Raw genomic sequence first — 8,927 nt, forward strand, 5'->3', positions numbered from 1 at the left:
CGAGAGCGTTTTCGATTTGGTGTTCTGTTGTTTAACGTTACCATGATTGTCGAGTATCGCAATAACAAGAGTAATATTTTCCGCGCGTTCGAATCAGCCAGAAAAATGTAAAAAGTGTACTCGGGGAAAAAAATTCATATTAAAGGTATCATCGAATTGTTCGATTTGCAGTAGGGGAGACCGGAGCTGATAGATTAATTTTTCAGTTTCGAATTTTTACAGACGAAATTAAGAGACTTATCGGAAAAATGAATTCTACACCAGTTACTACATACATTTGACTACCTAATAATATTTTAATAATAAGGGGAAACTAATAATTAATATAAAAAAAATTTTTCTAATGCATTCCATCTGATTCAACTAACCCCGGAACCGGGGTAATTCGATTAAGATTATTAAAATAAAGATTAATGTATTTTAAGCTACATCTTTGGCTACATATTAATAAAACTTTTATAAAAATATATTTTAAACACAAACATTCGCTTCGCAGAGCAAAACAATGCTTCTTTTTGTAAAATTTGTTCATTTCGTGCAAAAACACGTTGAATGAGCCTAGTTTTCGAGATTGGATGAGAGAACTAAACTTATAACATTCATCATTGAGGAAAATCTGTTTAAAGGAATCAAATTTTGAGTAGGTACTATAAGAGTTCATTAAATGAATCATACAGTTCCATGCTGTGGTTAGTCTACTATCCCCATCCATTCATTTAAAAAAAAAAATTCACAGTATACGACAAAAAAGGCACATAAACAAAAAAAAATCTGTTGGACTTTATTAAATAAGAACTACACTTACTATCTAAGCAGAAATCAAACATCTCATATACGATTGTAAAACAGAAACTTTAAGAATAAAAATATTTACTTAGATGTGCGATTTTTTTAAATTATGACATAACTTCTATTATAGATGTTCGCAACAAGATGTTATAGCAGTCGCTGCTGCGTACTGAGACACGTTTACGCGTATTTTGTTTTTAACGTAGCCTCGATTATTTTACTTACCCCTATAATTAACTGACCCGGTCTCCCCTACTATATTAACTTATACGATGTTAAAAAAGTATGGCAATATAAAATTACGATCTACGTACGATTTTTTGGATTTTTGGTTTTTGGCTCGTCTTTCTTTTTCACATTTTTCTCTCGTGTGATCTTTTTTCATATTTTTCTCTCGTGTGAAATTTTCGTCAGTGAAAAACCGAGTGTATCAAGTATCGACGCGAAAAAAATAGTTTTCCAGAGATTTTTGTTTCTACCTTTCTGTACCAACGTTCATTCTGTCACATTGCTTTGCCAAATCTTTCCAATGTTTCTATTATTACTTATACTATTTATTATACTATTTATTATAGTAAAAAAAAAAAATATTAAAAAGAAAGAAAAGTGTGTTAAGTAAATTATACATTTATAATTTTTTATTCGTTAAATAGAAATAAAAACTTTACTTTATGTCATATAATTTTTTAATTTTTTTTATTCAAATAAAAGTTTCTTTCTGTATCTCTATATTTCTCTATACTCTTTGCGACGTAATGATAACTTTTTTTTTTGTAATGATGACTTAAGCACGTATACTCTTAAAAAAGTATATGAGAGTTTGTAGTGAATAAAGCAAAAAGGAAGTTTAATAATTTAATGGAAAACCGAGAGCCTCTCTAGGGGTCCTTGAGTGTTTTGACATATGGCTAGTACTTTGGATTGATTCTTTCTCTGTTCGATGAGAGTCCACTATGTCGATCACTCATTCTGTCAATCTCACGGCGGGTCGTTCGATATTTCTATTATAGGTCCAAGCACAGGAGAAGTCGCGAACGTCGCAATCAAGGGGAAAAGAATGAGGATATGAGAGAGAAATTGCGAGTGTTGAGAGGCAAGTTTCATCCTTGTAGTAATATGATTTTTGTAACTTACGTTAAAAGTTACTACATGTCCTCTAGAAGATTATATCAAAATTTTGGAAACTTTCTATACAAATTTCTGATTATTTAACAAATAATTGTATCTCTCTCTCTCTCTCTCTTTCTCATTTAACGCAAATTACATTATTTACATTTAAAGAATCATTCATGTGTGTACTACTTTTTATATCTGTATAAAATGTAATATAAAATGCAGTTTTATACTAGTTTTTATTAACTTCCTTGTCATTTATTATAATCAAAGGAGACTAAATAAAAGGATTACAATTAAGTCATTCTTAAGAATACTTTTTCTTTCACGACAGTTAGACCTTTACATTATTTTTCTCATAAAATTTCGTTCCTGCATTGCAGAAAAGTTTGTCTTTTAGATTCTGTGCTATTACAAACGTTTCTTTTACAAGTTTTTGCGTCCTTGTCTCCGTTTGTAAATTTTAGTCTGATGATCAGAAAGAGATGTAGAAAGAGATGCAGAAAGAAACTTTGACTTGTCTACTTTCTTTTATTTTAAAATTCTTTTGTATTAATCACTAAACTCTTGATTAAAATTCTTTTATACTAATCACTAAACGTTTATTTAATTTCTAAAAGTGTACACATGCTGTGTGTTCGCAATATAATAAAAATAAATAAAATAATAAAAAAGCGAAAGTTGCAAAACATTGTAATTTAATTTGAATAATTTCCATGTATCTTTTTAAATATTTGTATCGACAGATGTGCCTGAATGTGTTTTGCACATGTAATATTTTCATTTTTATACTTTCTCACTTTCTTTTCTTGGCAGTTCCGATGTTGTATTGGATTTTACAAATGCCAAAATCATATTATCACTGTTACGTTTGTCCCACAATAAATAAATTATCGAATCTGGTTGTCTCGATATTTTATATTTTTGGAATCTCACAAATCTCATCATTCCTTTCTTTTACTTTCGTATCTTTTGCAACGTTTAGTACGATTACAGTCGTAAAGAGATTGTTCGTTATATTCGATCGTTTTCTGTCTTTTTATGCTAGCCTGAAATTGTCTCCTTTAAAGTTCAATCTTTATATGTACAGAAAGATTTACGATTTATTCTGACATATTTATGTTATTTATGTTTAATTATTTATTTATTTATCGCTTGGCTGGACAGATTCGTAATAAATTTGAAACGCATCGACAAATTTTATATAAATCTTGATGGTACCGCGAAAAAATTACGATCGCACGACGCAAACCACAAACGTCAGAAGCAACAAAAATGAATGGCAGGGATGATGTAAGTGATGATTTAGATTGACAAAGTTTCGAGATCGGGATGATTGACGTGATCGTAAAGTTAAATAACAAACCTAATTCGTATTTACAGTCATAAAGATGTCGAAATTTAGTCGGCCGCCCTATAAGAAAAACGATTTTATGTAGTTTCTTTAGGGAACATCACGACGAAACGAGGGTCGAAGATCCTCTTACCGAGTAACAAGTGGCCTCAACGAAGTGCCCTGTAATCATGCTCGCGGCGCTTAGGTGTAAAAAAGAGGGCAGGGTCGACACTTTTGCGCCCTACAAAGAAGTTGCGGAGTAAAGAAGCTGCTTACAGCAAGATAAATTCGCTTTTCGAGTAAAAGATTCAGCAACCCACACACGATATTATAATATTAAAAAGTAAAATGCACAAACAAATAAAAATGAAATACATAATTTTTTAATCTCTCACTACGTAATATAGTCTAATAAGTAGTAATAGTCGTAATAGTCTATATTAAAAAACATTTGACATTTCAATTGAAACGTGATAACTTGATACTTTTTAAAACCGGTTAAATATCATTGCACTTTTGTTGATAACAAACAATTAAATCATCCAGGGACAATCCGGGATTAATCCGGTGATGCATCATTCTGTGTATGCTCTCTCTACGTGGCAAAATACGACGGCGAGATGTGAAAATTTTCGTTGCGCCGCGCTCCGCTCTGATGTGCGAAATTGCGTATTTAACCCAGGGAACTCTCGCATAGCGAAAGTGATATCGATCGTGACCGCGGATACTCGGCGTTCGAAGCGAGCAATCGTCTAAAATCAGAGCGCAGCACGGCGGTCGGAAGTGGCGGAATTGCATATAACATCAGTGTCAGCAGCAACAGGCGACTTCTGGCTGGCACAGGCAAGAGAGTAGGTCTTGACTTCCTTTCTCTATCCTGCTTTCTCCCTCTCTCAATTTCTCCGTCTTCTGCATCCATTCCAATTTCCATTTTGCAGGGAAATAGACAGACAAGTAGGAAGGCAGGCAGGCAGGCAGACAAGCAGGCAGGCAGGCAGGCAGGCAGGCAGATTTCCACGACATTGCCTCTCTTTCCGTATATATGTGATGTATTGATTGGAGGCTGGGGCTACAGGTGGCTTTTCGGCGCTTGCGCCGTGCAGAGGATATGAATAAGCTCCTTTATTAAAATACCCCATGAACTTAGCGAACCAATCGTTACCTGAGAGACCGTAGCCATCTCCCCCCCCCCTCTCTCTCTCTCTCTGCTTTTGCGTTTTTCTTCGCCGTCAAATCCTTCGTTAACCTTCGACCCTGCCCCAAAGCGCTCCCCAAAAAAAAAACGTATGACTTCTCGTCTGCAGGGGTGACGAGACGAACAGATGTGAGTAACGCCGAGTGAAAAAGAAACCAAGGTAACCAAGTTCGAAGCTTCGCGCTCCTCGTGAACGATCGATCTCTCTTGCTCTCATTGCGCTTTCCGCTCGTTTATTCCGCTCGCTGCCGGAAGGTAGATGCAGGGTCGGATATAAGTGAGTTGCACATCCCGGAGGTTGTATCAATTGGTCACGCTGTTTCATCAAAACTGGGCTATGTATAAAACACTGTTCTTCAATAATATTTTTAATATCTTCGATATCAGTTTTTAGGGCATGCGACAATTCCGTCGCGTATATGGTTTGTTTTAAAAAAAATATATAGAGCACCCGAGGCCTTTCCAGAGATAAATAGGGCAGTAGTCTGAGGTTGGCGCTTTTTTCGATACAATTTTACGCTAATTTACCATAGGTATAATTAAATCTTATCTTAGAAAATCGATGAATCCGCAATCTGTTTATTGTAATCACATTGCGTGTCGATTAAGCAATCGTGCTGACTAATCAAAAAGTCCCAATATTAATTTCAATATAATGCACTTACTAATTATTACCTACTAATTTACCAGCCCTCTTTTCATTCTTTCTTTAATTCTGACACACTGAAAAAAATGCACGTGAAATTACCTAAATGTGACTGAAAATTTTTTGGAAAAAAAAATTTTCGGTCACAGTCAGGTAATTTTCTGGGTCATATACATTTCCATATAAAATTACATACATTTTTTTCAGTGGAGTGTTCCAGGGTGCACGAATATCTGCAACCTGTTCTGAGAAGGCCGTATTTTAATTGCATCTTTCTCTTTTCACCTTGTCCGCTGGTTGACTTCAGACTGTTCTTTTTCGTTCTTCCGCCTTTCGGGAGCAGGTGGAACGTCGTCGGCGCGACGTCCTAATGGACGAGCGAGTCCCGCGCGGACATGAAAGATTCACGAGCGGACGCACCTCGTCGCAACTTTTTAATTAGATGATTTTTCCGAGAACATAGCTGCGTACAAGGGATGCAACGCATAACTGATGTGTGGTAGCTTAATGAGCGACAGCAAATGTCGGAAAAATGTATGGTGGATTTTCCATGACAAAACTAACGAAATCCAATTAGATTTAGCGAGAGCGTTTTAGAGATTGAGAAAAAAATAGAAACGTGTATTTATGATACGTAGATTGAACTCTGATGGATATTAAAATTGAATTTTTTGAAATTTTTTTCCTCTATGGTGTATCGAGTCCACGCATATAAATACTTTTCGACAAACTTGAAAGCGAAAATTTAATGAAGTTTTTTTTTTGTTACCGCGTGCAATGTTTCATATGTAACTTTATACATTTCTGACAATGGATGCAATTAATTGTACAATTAAAATCTTTTATAAATAATTTAACTTATTAAAAGAATAAGATTCTATTGTAGTTCATATTTTAGAAATTTTGTTCAAATTTAATTCAAAAAGGATTAACCGCTTTAACTGAGAGAGAAGCATTCTATTAAAAGAGAAGAATTTCGAATCTTGAATCAGGTTAAAAGAGGAAAATTCTATTTCTTCCATCATTCAACGTAGATGATCAATTTTATAGTACATGTATAAGTCGCTTTTTTTTACTTCAGTTAATCCCGGAGTTCACTGCATAAATTCGCCTTTAATCTTGTCGCAGTTTTTTTTTCTTTTACGTCTTCTAGATGCGTTGCTAGTGCATATACTATCGACTTATCTCATCCATTACAGAAGAATGCATAAGCTGTCGACCCGTAACGTTTTAGTACCTTTTAGTACTAAACTTTAGTACTAAACGATACTAAACTTTTTGATTCATCGCACCGTCTACGCAAACGAAATCGCGCCAGAGCTGCCATTCGCACCGCTGTATATTTGGCAAATCAGTAAATGTTTACGCCACGTGCAACAAAGATTTAACGCTCTAGTTACACGGCGTTTAAGTTAATTCGACCGTATACGCAACCCAGCAACTTAATTTTTTCCCCATTTGTTTCAAAGGTGCTTAGTTATGCATAAGTTATAAAACTAGATCGCACTTTATCATATTTCGCAATACGCATTGTCCCTAAGAGAAAATTTTCTCTCGGAACAATTTGTATTAAAATTATAGAAAGTACGTCTGCAAAATAATTTATACACGTCTCATTTTAGATAAATGAAAAAATTGCAGTTGCAGTTTGCAAGATACATCCTTAGAGAGCATATTATTATGAATAGCCTGAAGAAATGTAGAAATACATCTGCACAGTTTGCTGACAGTATTAATTAATTAAGATCTTACAGATTTACAATGTCAGTGTAAATGGAAACGCGGATATTCTCCTGGGAATATTATCGATAAACGACGACGATTCCCTCGGTAGAATGTCATCAGGAACTTAATCAAGATAACGGTCCTTTCTCGATGTTGTTTATATACAGATAAACAGCTTAAGAATAAAAATACGTATTTTTAAAAGATATAATAATAACAATTTGCATTCTTTTGTTTTTTGCTTCTCTAATTTCTTGTCACGTTTTGAATAATTGCTTAACTGATAAAATTCCTTCGCAGTTACACAATTTCTTTATATATTTTGTATAAAGAAAAAATTAAGATTTATATGTTTGACAAATTCTAATTGTTTATCGAATTCCAAAGAATTTAATTCTACTTTTCTCGGGGATTATAACAATGAAAATTAAAGAATTAAAATATATGTAGCTGTAATAAATCACAGGTTCATTCAAATTTATCCATATTGCCGATATATTATGTTTCAATTATTAATGTAACATTTTAAGAAAGAAGTACACTGAATCAAGACTGTACATAAATACAATGAAATATTCATTGAATTAATGAAAATTGAATATCCCATGAATTCTTATAATGATTTAGGTTTAGTTATAAAAACTATTACTAGAATTCATTGCAAGAATGCATAACTATGTAGTCATATTAATGATTCCAGTTTTTGTATCAATGAATTAACTGGACATTAAGTCAGACATTAATTAGCGATCATTCGTTAAACCAAAAATGACCAAAATTTTTTTTTAGTGTAATTGCGAAGCAGTATAAATGTTTTCGAGAAATTTACGAGCAATTAGAAGTGGAGGAATGTAATATAAACAATCATCTATAACGTAAAGCTTCTTATTAATTTTCCAGCATCAAAGATCGAGTGCGCAATTTGTGGATATCGAAAAGTCAGTTTTGAGGCAACCTCTTTAGGGCGCAGGCATCTTGTTGAATAATGTCAGTCATTATTTTCTTTCCTTGTACACGACCCTCCTCTCACAGGGGGAAGCGGTTGAGAAAATGGTCGATTTTATTTTCTGTAAATTACAGTGTCAGATCTATCATAAATAAGCTCGTGTGTAGCAAAATAAATCCGTTACAACTTTATGACGCCCTCTTGTTTTATCAGATAGCTACTTTATCGAGAGAACATGTTCCATTTCGAAGACGCAACAACGTGATAAGCCACACAAATGTGAAATTTATCAGATTAATTAAATTTAATAGGAAAATGGTAGAAACGGCGACACATAACTAATATAATTAAAAACTTCCCTGATGCATCTCGTCGACATACATTATTGAATGCTTAAAAGCTATATTACGAAGTATTTCGCTAATGGATAACAAAGTTCATTAATCTCATACAAATTGAAAAATGGACCTTGCGAAATTTCTCGGCAACACCTCAATTATATTAGCGGAGCTGTCCCAGGTGCCTATGGCGCAATATTAAAATTTTGGCGTGTTATAAACATGGGAATTAGCCGCAATTTTTAAAGGGACATCTCGGGAAATCCTGCTATTATCCGTTTTTGCTTGTAGGATCTGTTTTCTTAGCTGAAGACAGTTACTTGATGAATTCGCTTCGTATGACTATCCTTTATTTGTCTCGATCGGGTAATTAAGAATCCCATTTCGCACGTAGCCTCTCTAGATTTCGCACGTAGCTCTCTCCAGATTGGAAATTGAAATCCCCTCAATGTGTTTCGATTTCCAACTCGACTTTAAAGATTTCATGAGTCAACCATAATTTTAACATCACATTGACAAATTTGGAATAAGAACCTCGGAAGATATGAAACGCTTCGGAATTTTCGACCTTCATTTTGTACAGTTTCTTTGATCAACACGGATTTAATTTTTGTTTCGATAATTAGAATATAGAAGCTTAGGAAATAAAACTTTGATCGAAATTTAGAGATATTTTATCTCTTCGATGTATTCGTTCAATTACTGAAGTATTATATATGTATTAATAAAAAAGTTACAATGAATCTCGCCTTTACGGTTCCCTTAATCGATTTCAAATACATCAAAGAATATAACGTCATTAAAATTAAAATTATCTCTTATTATTATTCATATATAAA

Source organism: Trachymyrmex septentrionalis, unplaced genomic scaffold (assembly GCF_001594115.1).
Source record: "Trachymyrmex septentrionalis isolate Tsep2-gDNA-1 unplaced genomic scaffold, Tsep1.0 scaffold14, whole genome shotgun sequence".
NCBI classification, from domain to species: domain Eukaryota; kingdom Metazoa; phylum Arthropoda; class Insecta; order Hymenoptera; family Formicidae; genus Trachymyrmex; species Trachymyrmex septentrionalis.